We start from the raw sequence: 13,504 nt of genomic DNA, 5'->3' as shown, positions 1-13,504 counted from the left end.
ATAGAGATATAATCCCGTGTTGATAAATGGGCAAATTCAAACCCAGAGAGAGACGAAGACTTGCCTAGGGTCATGCACTTGCCCAGTCTGTGAACTGAATGAAAAGCTACCTGCTCTCAAAACCTGTCCCCTCTTTACTTCCCTATGAAACTGGGGTATCCAGCAGCAATTTTGCCAGCTTCGCCAGCATGTTGGAGATGAAAAGAAAGATGCTGTATCTTTTTTCACACCAAACTCTAGAGGACATTTTTAACAAAGTGGATGATTTTGCAAGAGACTATGTTTAATTTCAGAATGGTGTCCTTGGTTGGCAAAGATAATCAGATGTAATGTCATCTGCAACCTCTGTGTGTGTGTGATTTCATAACTGGCATAGCAGTTTATTATTATAAAATTAGTATAGCATAGAACAAAACCCAGAGGCAAGCCAGACAAAATAGACAATGAATAGTTATGTAAGATTTTGGAAGCACTCGTACTAGAACACAAGCTCACTGTATTTTCTTCTCAATTGTCTGCTGTTTGTTAATGTTTCTTTTTCAACATGATTGCATCTCAGTTTAATAGCAATTGCCATCTCAGGCTTTATGGTGCCAGGCCTGACATAGTTACATCCCCTCAGTGCTAAAAATATTGCATGTATATATTCAACTGCAACCCGACATGTTTAGCTAATGGGTTACTCAGGAGCTGTGCGCTTATATAATTAAGTGACGTATGTTATTTTGTGTTAACACATTTGCAATGTGTGTTTTCCTGGTGATTGCAATGCTTTATTCTGTATAAAGTGTGACATTTTAATTCCCACTGAACAATTTCCTACCTTGATTTGCCTTGTTTTTGTGGCAGGGAATTATTTTGCAATCAAGATAAAAGCATTATTTATGAAATTTCTAGAGTATCCCATTACTGGGAAGTTTTAACTGCAGATCAATCTCCTATTTTATTGATCTTTGTTAAAAATCTTTATTGGAATTTAAATTTAATCTCTACATTATAGATTTGCCTAGACTTCTGTCTGCGGGCACATTTTTTTTAGGCAGCTTTGCAGGAATGGGGTTCCTTAAAATGTAATTCTCACCAGGCGGTCTGCCATCTTTCCTGGAGAACTTAAGTTCTCCTAGGTGTTGCTGACTTTTCCACTGTTCAGAGTTTTAGAAAGCCGTATCCTTGTAGGTTGAAGGGTCTTGGCGCAACAGGTGAAATCTATAGATTCACGGACAGGGCAGATTTCTGTTAAGCATTTACATGGTTGTCAGTAGCTGGGGCTCAGAGTTGCATAGTGGGAATTAAGATGTGGGCATACATGTTTTCTCTGTATTAATGGCAGTCATGACCAAGAGAAGGTGCTATAGACAGGGAGGTAAGCCACCAAAGACAGCCCAGCCACCTTACCATCTTCAGAGGCATTTATTTTCTCCAGTGGAATCAGCAGTCAGTGCAGTTTAATAAACAGTTACTAGACTCTGATTAAGTATTAGACCCTATTTTCAAAATGTGGCACAGAGAGAGTCATTTGTTCAGGAAATGTTTATTGAGCACCTACTATGACGACGATATAGTGACCAAGACAGTCATCATCTCTTTAGAGCCCGGTGAAGAACAGAGGCATAGTGTTTCAATCCAGTATGACAGGAGCTGGGATGGAAGCATACTCAATACAGAAGTTATGAACCAAGGATTCCTCTCCCAGCTGGAAATGAGGAGAATAAGGAAGCTTTTTGGGGATGTGAAGCCCCATGTGAGTCCAGGAGAATGAGAAGTGGGGGCAGAGGGGACAAAGGTGAAAAAGGAAGGGTACTGTTGTCAGAGGAAGTCCAGAGCACAGGCAGGCACATAGATGTGTCACATGAGGGGTTTGGGTCACTGGGCATTTGTCACTGTCAGAAGGTAGCAGGTTGTTCCAAATCAAGGTCTGTGGCCCCTTTCTCCTGGCTCCCAGAGGTCCTGATTTCCCAAAGCCTTTCTTCATCCTAGGAGGCCCCCTTCATCTTCAGCACAGCCCAGCAAAAGCAAGCAGGTGGCAGGCACTGAAGCCACATGTCAGAGCATCGCCCTGCTGGCTTTGCAAGTGCTTTCCTCATAGTCCCCCCAACCCCCCCTTTTGGGTCTGAGCGAACTTTCCATGCGGTACACAGAAGTCCTGCCAGCAGGACCCATGGTCCACGTGCCCCAAGTGAGCTTTCTTGGTTGTATGTTTTGGCATTTGAACACGGTGGGAATGTCCTTGTCAGCTCCTATTCGCCTTTATTAATTGCAGTTCCTTGGAAAGTGTGTTTTAGTAACATGGTCTTAGGATGACAGAGTTCACCCTGCAGAGACCCAAGGGGAGGTATTCAGGCCCCATTGAAAAACAGTCTGCTGCCGAGGCACTGTTGCTGATATCCCTTGCAGCCAGCAGACACCAATATGTACTATGGCTCTGCTGCTAACTGTGTGACTTTGGGCAAATTGCAAGCCTCTTGGATCTCTCCCTCTTCTGACACATAAAATAAGGGTTTGTACTAGAAGATATCTAAGGTTCTCCTCAAGCTCTGGAATTCCATCCTTTTATAAATTACACAAATGAAGAATCCTACTGTTATCATATATGTGGATTCATCAACTCCTAGCTCTGCTCCTTGGTTCCAAGGCCATTTGAAAAGCCAAGAACCACTTTGCACTTCATGTGTTATAATCATTCTCTGGCTCTATTCTTTAGGAGGCTGTCTACACTAGTACTGGAATCTAGATTTTAATTTTTTTAAGATACAAAGGATATCATAAAACCTCTGAATATTCCTGGAATATATGGCTGTGTCCTAAATCCAGTAATCCATTTATTAGCAATGTCACAAGAGGCTGTCACCTAGCAGCTCTGTATTGTCTCCAGGCCCCACCCCCCACCCCCACTTCCCTGAACCCTGAGGCTGTGGTTAATAATGTCAAAAGAATGTTTTAAAATTGCCCAGTCTGTTGGTTCCAAAGAGTCAGACCCCTCACGTGGTTAGAGTCCTGGGCTAGGAGTCAAATTCTAAATTTGATTCCAATGTCTCCGAATGTCTTAGTCCCTTGTTCCCTGCCATTTATCCATGTTTCAGTATTCTCATCTGCAAAATAGGCATAAGATGCCTTGCTCCACAGAAGTATTTGCAAAGAGCTTTGTTATGCACAAGGATTGGCTTTATATTGGGGCAGAATATCATTTTCCATTCCATAATAGGCATTAAACAAAAGTCCATTTGAGTATGCACTTTGTGTAAATGCCCTGCGCTTAAATGCTGATGAATTTCAGAGGTCAGCAAATATCACCCCCCGCTTTATTATTATTTTTTTTAAAGCTAAGCAAGGCTAACTAGGGAATTCATTTTGGAATAAAAAGACATGAAAGAAAGGGTATTTCAGCTTGCACAATAGTACAAAGAAGAACAAGAATCATCATGTTTGAAAGAACTCACAGCTGTTTAATTTTATAGTAAAATTACTTTAAGAACTTTGCTAATTCAAAGACAAAACCAAACAACTGCTCTTACAAAACTGAACTTCCACGTGTGAGTGGAAAAGCCAAGTTAAGATTAATCTGCCCCTAAAATCAAATTAAAAGTACAGAGCGTTTTTGTTAATGCTGGTTGGAGGAGTGGCTTTTCTCTAAAGAGAAAACACATAGAAGAGAGAAGTGGTACATTTACTGGTAATAAGATGAAAAATGTTATGTTCTCGCGTACTTTGTCCCCAGATTTTTCTTAAGCTGCTCAGTCTTTAAATACCAGGTTTGTTTGCTTTTTGGGGATGGGCCTGTTAGGCAGGAAATTGTCAAAAGGCATACAGCAGAAATTTGAAATAATGTTTTTAAAAATTAAGTACCAAATTGGGAAACCAATTATTAAATTAGGGGTTTAGATTTGCATAAAATTTTATTTTTAGAGAATATGGATAATTCTGTATCTGCACTTGGCTCTGTAAATTCCAAGTTTCCATATGTTGTCCATTGTCAGAAACAAATAAACTGTTTCTTATTTTTTTTTTAAAGTGATTTTTCTTCCATATTAGGGAATTATTCAGACTTCTTTCCGTGGTTCCTATAATTCCAAACTCGTTGGAACATCAGTCTATTTTTGGTTATGAAGGAACTTTCAAAATGTGGGCATGACTTTTTTTAAAGTTCTGAATCTCATAAAAATCAATTTGTCACATATAAAACAATTATCGTTGTAAATATAGTGAAGTCATTGTGTTCCAAGAAGACACAGTTCTAATTTCCATATTACAGGCTCCACCCTCCATTTCCCCCTTCACCTTCTCCACATGGGAGGGCTGCTAAATGTAAATTATAAAACATATAAAGCAACCTAAGGGTGTGATTTGTGACTGTTTCTGTCAAAGATGAGTGTTCTTACCTGTGTCTGATTAAACTCTTGTTGGTTTCTGGGTTTTTATCGTCTTCCCACCACCTCGCACAGATTCACCACCAGAGGGCAACCAAGAGTTTACTTTCAGCTCACAAAGCTAGAAATGGTTTTAATATCAGCCGTTTTAACATGCTAAGGATTTATTTCCCCGCCTTCAGATTGCCACACATACAGCCTCTGAGTTTCCACTAACAGAGAATAATAACCCAAATAAAGTTCTTCTGAGGCAAAATATAGACAGACTGAGGCAGACTAGAGCTTTTGCCCAAATAAGGATCCCTTTTGTGGCGACCCCATGTGCTAGATAACCATCAACTGACAGTTGGTCATGAGTTCATAATGTTGGATGCTGAAATATGCATACCATGTGCTATAAAAGAGTTTGGAGGACAAAGGCAAATATTGCTATAGTTAGATAGCAGAAACATACCAGAGGTGTGCGAACTGCTTTGCTGGATGTAGGTGGAACCGGCCAAATGGTTTCATAAAGAGTATTACAAGTATAGTGCGGTAGAATGTATACTGTTCACTGCATCACATTTTGTCGATGCTGCAGAGATTTTGGTCTTGATCTGTCTGCATGTTACTACCTTAAATGCTATTGCAATTCTTGCCTTCTAAGAAAAGAAAATATTTCCTAAGCGTATTTCCACTGCTCCCATTGCTATTCTTTTATTTTTAAGATGGGAACCCTAAGAGGTGGGTTAGGGAGGTCCATAAAAGAATCCGGGTGAATATGTAGCCCTCTGACTGGCATGTTGTATTTGGAGAGCTCTTAACTTCTAGTTGTGTTTCTGTGTTGCCACTGCCCCAGGAATCGGAAGGTGAAAAGGTGGAGGGAATAGGCTTTGATTTCAGCTACTGTCACCAGTTATCTGGGAGGAAGGGACATTGGGCCAGATGAGCACTGAACAGTGAGCTTCTCTGAGAGATGTCCCATAGCCCTTTGGCGCTAAGAATGATTGTGGAAAGAATGCAATTTTTTCCCCTGCCTCCTCCAGTCCAAACCTTTTTGTTCTGTCATCTTTTCTGGTTTTGGAGCACACGTCTTCAACATGTAATCTCACTTTCTGTTGAATAAAACTGCTGGTCTCGAAGCACTTTGGCAAAGCCAAGGAGACCCTGCCCTTGCCTTTAGACCTCACTGTATCTGACCTCTCTACTCCTTACCAATGAAACCTCCAAAAAGGAAAACAGACCATGAACTTGTTCAACAATTTGTGTTTAAGCAGCTTTGTACCTACAAACTAGTCAAAATCACTTACCATCTATTTTCTCGTACTCAGCTTGCAAATCACTTACATTATACCTGTTACATGTTGGTAGCAGGAGACAAAAATTGCTGAAATAAATAAGTAGACAGCCTCTCTTTTTCTCTCTTTCCCTGTCCCCTCAAGCCTATTGTCAAGGCTTACCATTTGCTTTGACATCTTGGTTAAAGAGTTAATGAAATAACACCTTCATGGGGGCCATTCAGTGGCCTTGAGTCAATGATTACCAGATTTGAATTTTACAAAGGAGGCACATCAGATTTGGCAAAATTTTCAGATACTAACATCTTATACATGACTATCCTCTGTATTACAGTAAAAAAAAAAATCCCAAACTGCATTAAAACTGAATCACACTTTTCTGATTATTCTGGCTTCAAATGTTAATCTGGTTCTGTCTGCTGCTTAACACATATTTCCAAGGACATATCTTTAATCATAACATTGAGTTTTTGATTAAACCAAGCATCATCAAGAGAAAGATAATGCAAGCCACATGTAACAAAATTTTCTAGTAACCAAATTTTGAAAGGTAAAAAGAAGCAGGCAGAATTAATTTCAATAATATATTTTATTTAATCCAGTATAAGCAAAATATTGTCTCCATATGCAATCAATATAAAATAATATTAATGAGATATTTTATATTTTTTGTACTGTCTTGGGAATCCAGTGTGTATCTTACACTTAGAGCAGATACCAAGTTTGTACTATACGTATTTCAAGTGCTCAGTAGGCTCATGTGGCTGGCGATAACCATATGGGACAGAGCAGTTCTAAACAGTCATAGAAATGTTTTATCATACTGTAAAAAGTGGGAAGAAGTTCTAATCTCTTCTGTGTATTCTTTTTGTTCATTGTAAGATTTACGATAGGACTTCTGATGGTATCTGTCATTGTTTTTCCAGTGTGACATATGCTCACTCCTGTTTACTGAGCTCCCTAGCTCTCCCTGCCAGGTTATAATGATCTGTCCTTATTTAAAGTGCCATCATGTGTTACACACCTTGCCACAGCTTCTCCATGTACAGCCCAGACCCTTTCTCTTTTCATTTTGGACCACTACTCCACCCTGCTTCGGCACCCACACTCTTCTCCGCCATCTGGGAGTCCTTTGGTATCACCATAGAGTATTAAAGTCATTTTCCAGTATTGTGGCTCATAGTACCCACAAACAAATAGAGCTCAGGGCAACACTGGTAGCTCATAAAGGAAGAAGGGCCAAGAGGGACTTACCTAAGCAAAGAAAAATATCTCAGGGTCTCAGACAAACAAGAATAGCCATCTCTCTTTACTTTTAAGTAAGAGACTATATACTATTTCTTAAATTATTCTTTCTGAAGGTAGAAAAGCATAATAAAAGAGAGTGAAAATGCCCTTTTAAGTGCAAATTCCTTTCAGGAATCTTTTTTAAAAAGAAATTGGAAACTTATTACTTGATGACCTTTTACTTTTTCTTATGCGTATGTGTTTAAAAAACTGAAATGTCTCTTGTAACATATTAGTCCCAGTCTGGAAGAAGTCAAATATCTTCATATTAATCCATATCCACACACACACAGTCTCTTTTACTTATTTCCAAGTAGGGAATGTTTTCTTTAGAGATGTAGCAAATCAATTATGCTCAATGTTGAAAATGGAATATCTCATTTCCAAACCCGGAGAAAGAGCTGAACAAGAATGTTCTGTTTATATATGAGCTTAAAAACTGTTCTGATATCTGCTGATCCTCGCAAGGCTATGTGATACAAAAATGTAGATTTCAGTTCTGTGCTGTTGTTTTCAATAGTAACAACACAGAGCATATCAATCATAGACCAATGAACAAGTTTATTGATTGTAACAAAAAGGAAAAAAGAGAAAGAGACAAAAATTAATTCTCTGTGTTTAAGAGGTCCTATCTTTATGAACTTCGTAAATTATAGAAATCAAAATGACCTTAAAAAGCATTTCCAGTGTGGATCTTTAAATAGCCAAAAAAAAAAGACCAAGTATCTTAAATTACTATTCTATTCTTATTATAGACAGTCATGCTATAAAAGACTAAATCTGTGTTTATTGAATAGCTTTCAAAAAATGGAAACATGAGTTATTTTAAAACTGTAAGAAGAAAAAGTACAGTGAGCTTTCAAAAAACACACACATCCTAATTGTAATAACTTTCATGCAGTTTTTTTCTCAACATCCAGCATGATCTTCTTCATTAAGAGAGAAGCAGGGACTCTGGAAATGGCTTGTGGGTGCCTGATATCTGGGAAGAAGAGTAACATGAGAAGTGAGTTGCCAGGTAGATGAAAAAGTGGAAATTTTAGCCACTGTGGCATTTTTTTAGTACATTTTTGGTTTTGCTGGGTTTTGTGACTTCATGACAAGACCTTGCAGCTGGGGAAGGAAACCAGACCTATTGTGTGCAGTCTTAGCACCTGTGTAGGTTGAGCTATACCCTTAAGGACCAAGCCAAATCCTCAGGTATCCACTCTGCCCTGATGTCTTTTTACAGAATATTTGAAATATTCAGGCAGAGGAGTCTTTCCAGAGGGTCCTAATGCCATGGAATATAGACCTCATTCCCCCAAAGATGAGTAGGCATTTGCAAAACAGCTGTGAGCCACCACCTTCACCCACTTACAGGGCCTTAAGGGTGCCATCCACTGAGAATGCTCCCCCGGAGGATACTGTGGGCAGCTGGAATGGACCAAAGGGAAAGTGAGAGTCTAAAAGGTCCGGCATGGATTTCAGGCTCCTTCCCAAATCCCAGAATTCTCTCTTTATATTCAGTCTTCTGAAAACTCAGACTCTCTCCTCACTCTACACCTAGATTTAGCCCCAGATTGTCCCTCTTTCTTCTTTGCCAGCACTCTTGTAGGCAAGTGTATTATAAACTTATAGAACATTTCTGCTTCCCTTTGGAATTCACTACAGCATTTCAGAGTAATATATATAGATAACATTTGGTCATTGAAATTGCTCTCCCTCCTCAGGACACAGAGGGGAAATAAAGATAGAAACCTGCCCATCTCTGTTGGTAAAACCTGACTCAAAAGGAAGTTTGCTTATGTTTCAAAGGCAAAAATTCAGGGAACCACAAGTTTTCAAACCAATTAACAATACAGATGAGCTAGCAAGTCTTGTTCCGTTTATAGGGTGGGGGAAGAGAAGTCAAATAACTTGTGTTTCTAAGTGTTCCTGAGAAATGAAGACCTCCAGGGCAGAGAGAAGGCGGATCAGGAAACAGCTATGTAAATCACATGCCTATGAAGTTACTAAAACTTTGATCAATGGCATTAACAATTGCTCCAGCATTCATAAGTACGAAACCAGGAGTGAGTAAGACTGGGCATGTTTTGGAAGGCGTTACAAGAGTGCTTACTTAAATGGTTTGTTGAGCAGTCAGTGAAGTCCACGGCTGTTTTGGACTTAGGCTGCCCAAGCGGTCCAGGTATGACAAAAGCAGTAATCCATTCCACTCTCAGTAGTGATTCTTGGGGATCTCAGTCATTCTGACATAGAGCCAAAGTGACTGCACTTCATATAAACTGGTTTCATTTGTTTTTCCACCCTCTTTCTAACAATGCAACTGCTCACCCTTCCAAGGAGGTGGAAGGGGAATCTGGACTCTGTGCATTGTAAATGCTCCATTGTAGTTGAGAGGCATCGTGGTTCAAGTGGCAGGGAATGGCTTGGACTAAAGCAAACTTGGACACTCCAGGCAGCCATGACATCCAGAATGGCGAGTGTGACCATTCCTCTGGGGCACATCCACCATTGTTCAGGTCTGTGTGGCATTGGTGGCATTTGAGAGTGAGGGCATTTGAAGCTGGCTCCAGTCTCAGTTCACAACTCTGGACAATGAGTTTGAGAAAAATAATTGCTCTTAAAAAGGAAACTGTCAGAACAATTTCAGAAAATAACACTCTTGCAACATTCTTTTTGTTTGTTTGTTTTACTATGCCTATTGCTTTAAATTCATCATTTAAATTAGAATTTCCCAAAAGATGGAGCTGTGCTTGCTAATGGCCCTATGTATTCATATTCAGACAATACAGTACAGTTCCTTCTCAAACATTTCTGTTGGTTGTGAAAGATTGTTTGTAGGAGAAAAGAATAAAAGTAAGCTTAAATATTCTTAAATCTATATGTAATTAGTTCTTTATAAACTCACAAAAATATTCAACCAGTTAGCAGACATGGAGTACCAGTGACCACAGTTGTCTGGCACCACTGTCTTACATGCAGAAGGAATAGTGAGTGCCTGGACTATAACTGGAGTTGAAATAAAAATTTCAGGGAACTTAGGAATTTTGAAAGTAAAATTTCTGGCTTTAAGTTAAAGCCAAATTGAGAGTTGAGAGCTTCTGTTTTTCTTTTCTTTTTTTTCCAAGTATTTGAAAACTGAAATTCTGTAAGAGATTATCTGTGAAATGCCTTTCTTTTATTACACCCATAAATTTCAGGAGTGACTTTGATCAAGCCTTCTACCATTCTTGGTTTCTAAATCTTTTACTCGTACATTAATAACTTTAAAAAACACTCATCCTATTTTTGTTGTAGTGAAAGAGGAAGTTTCTAAATAGTCAAAAGGGAAACATTGAAAATAGAACACAGTAAATGATAACTAAATTAGGGTAGGGTTTTTTTCTTTTTTTTTTTTCCAGAAAGAGCAATGCTCCATGCTGAAACTTGCCAGAGTATTTTAAGAGTATTGTCTATAAAGAAAATGTACCAGAGAAGTGAGATTCTCAGAGGAAAGCCATTACAGAAATGCAAAGTATTGTCAGTAATGCACACTGTGAATAGAACAATGTTTGCCAGCCCCTAATACTTCAGTCAGTAAAGTTTTCTGGCTTGTGTTTAGTATTTAAAATATACACACACACACACACACACACACACATACACACAACTTGCAAATCAAATGAGTTAAAGCTGTGCCGACTTCTCTAGACATTGACTCTGGGGGTGAAACTGGCTTTCCATTGCCCTGATTCCAGTTCCCACCGCCAGGCAGCTTCCGTCTCTGAGTGGAGGCTCACAGAGCATTTCTCGAGAGAATATGAAGCAGCGTTGGCAACAATATCCTCTCTGCAAAATGAGAAGAAAGAGTTGTTAACTGATGAGTCAATCTAGCTTTTATAGCAGTTTATCTTCGTGGTATTTCCAAGAGCGTAAATGTTATTAAAAAAAAGAGAGATGGTCATGACAGGAAGAACACAGTAGAAAAAAACAGGAACATGCAAGCCAAAAGCAATTTACTTTGCCAGTAACTGGTTACATTTCCTTTGTTTTATTATTATTATTGCAAGAGCTGGGGCTGAGATGAAAGTTTCCCACACCTGCGCTGCCCTGACATGTAAGTTGTCAGAACTCATGATGAAGTAAATGTATAAATGTAAGTCTGCAACTCCCAGTTTCAGACTCTTTAAGGGATAAAAAAAAAAAAAAAGAAACTTCTTTTGCTCTACTATCTAAAATAAAAAAATAAAAAGGCTACAATTCATTAATATTTTAAGGAATTTTTCAAAAGAGGAAACAGCAAAGCACATGGGTTAGCTGTCCAAGTAGCCTGGAGCCCGGGTGGGTAGCTGACTCTACTGGGATTAACGCCTGTAGAAACGGCAATGACTTCACAAAGGTGAATACTTGTTAATTTCATGGCCCTGAGTAAGAGGAACAGATGGGCAGTCAGAGAGGAAAGGTTTTTTTTTTTTTTTTAAGCCACAGAGACCTTTCACTTCTTAGGCAGGAGAGTCAGTGCCCCACTTCAAGGGGGTAATGTGCCTGGTGCTCAAAGTTTTATTGGAATTCTGTGGCCTTCATGGAAGCCTTGTCACCGACTGCTGAGTCAGGATGAGCGGGGATGGGACCCTGCTTGCTATCTGGTCTGTAGGATGCTGTTTGCCTACTGACGTGCGCTGAAATGCCCTTATGCTATGTGGTATTGGAGAATGTTTTCATTTGGAGAAAGCTCCCTGGTGACTGCCAGCCTAATGATATAAATACCTCAGTATGAGACACAGTGAGTGTGTGTGTCTGTCTGTTGGAGAGAAGTTATCCAGGGGGGCTATGAATTAAGTTCAGTTGCCTGGATGGAATCCTGCTGCCAGTAACTTGTTGCATGGCCTAAGACAAGTAATTTCATCTCTATCTCAGTTTCCTGGTGTGTAAAACGGGGATAATGATCACGTCTCCCTGTTGGCTTGCTGTGATTTTTAAATAAGTTATTGCATGAAAAGCACTGATTGGTACAGAGGAAGTGCTCAGTAATCAGCTATTATTATTATTCATGTTTAATATTGAAAACATTTGTGTAAAGGACACTGACTGAACTCTGAATGAGCCAGGCCAGAGCTGGGCAGTGGATTATATGCACATGTAAACGTCACTAGGCAATTACTGTTTCACACTATTATTTTTTTGAATTAGAATTGACCAGAGCTAGTTACACCATGAGTATGTATACTGCTGGCTTCCCACACCCCTGACCACCACCACACCATAAAGCATTCGCTTTTACTCACCTGCCTAGCAAATGGTTGGTTTTCTTGACTCTAGGAAGAAAATGTAGCCTGAGGACCAGAATTTTTGCTCTCCCAGAAAGCCAGCCCCTCAGTCCCAAAGCTTCACCTGAGGTCTTTTGGATCTAGAAGGTCTCCAATTATATCATGGGGCTGCTACTCAGTCCTGCATGCTCCATTCCCCATGGGACTTTGAACATCTGCTATTAAGGGCATTTGTGCATTACATGTGGGACAAAATCATGTCCCTTCTGAGATGCCAGACACCACACACAAAGGCTTAACAGTAGTAATCAGGAATCAAAGGCCTTAGGTTTCCTGCCTCAATTCCCAGAGCAAACTCAAGGGGGTCACTGATTTATGTTCCCAGAGCTCAAGTGTAAAGAGGTCAGGTGAATGCAGTTTTACAGGTGCCCAGCATGACAGATAGATGCATGGTCAGATTGGCAGTCCCAGCTCATGAAGACATGAAGGAGAAGTGTGTGGGCATCTGTATTTCCAGTGGTCACTTGTTCATTCAACAAACGTAATGCAATGCCACCTCCTAGGTGTGTGCTGGGCAGATGAGAGAATGCCACAACATCCTGTCCTTAAGGACTCTCCAATTTATTGTGGTAATAAGCTATGGAACACAGCTGAAGTACAGAGAAGACAGTGACACCCTCCACACAGAAAGTCAGCAAAAGAAGCTAGGGGGAAGACTGAAAGATGGGTTTGAGTTTGAGATATAAGTGATTGGTGGGTTTCCCTAACCACCTGAAATTTCAGTGTACTTGCCTTATCAGGATCAAAAGGCTTTTTTTTGGGTCAGATTCCATTTAGAGTTTAAGTTGGTGTGACCACAATATTAGGCACTAGTCTGTTCTAAATTTGTAATTCTCAGAAGTTGATGGGGAAGGACATGTGCTTCTCTGGGCTCTGAAAACAGCTCAAAGAATGGAGAAAATAGGCCCGATTTGGAGATGACTTATTGTCGATTCCTGGAACCTTTGCCTTAATTTAAAACAGCCTGTTCAATGGGAGTTCTCTCCATTTTAAAGGCCTTTGGGATTTGAAAGCTTTTCTGGGGAAAAAAGCCTTGTAGCTTTAAATGCTTTTTGCCAAAATGTTAGAAAAAAGAGATAATAGTAACAAATCTTAGAAGAGAGGCAGTATTGTTTTGTTTCTTTTAAAATGTCTCAGACCTGCCCCAGGTTCTGTTTGTTTCTGTCAGCTTTCTGCTCTGGCTGTTATTTTGATAAGGGACATGAAAGCACAGCCTTCCCTCACGGTCATTAAAGTCTTAGCACTTGGGTCAGTTGTGGAAACACTTCTGGGTTACACCAAGTCT

General features: G+C 39.8%; 1 protein-coding gene across 2 annotated transcripts in view; it reads left to right on the top strand.

Moving 5' to 3' along the window:
- ARID5B (AT-rich interaction domain 5B) overlaps positions 1–13,504 on the top strand; it is a 174,192-nt gene that overhangs the window by 116,334 nt on the left and 44,354 nt on the right. The window lies entirely within an intron of this gene.

Source organism: Manis javanica, chromosome 7 (assembly GCF_040802235.1).
Source record: "Manis javanica isolate MJ-LG chromosome 7, MJ_LKY, whole genome shotgun sequence".
NCBI lineage: Eukaryota > Metazoa > Chordata > Mammalia > Pholidota > Manidae > Manis > Manis javanica.
The sequence above is the reverse complement of the archived record's forward strand: the minus strand, read 5'-3'. Positions and strand labels throughout refer to the sequence as shown.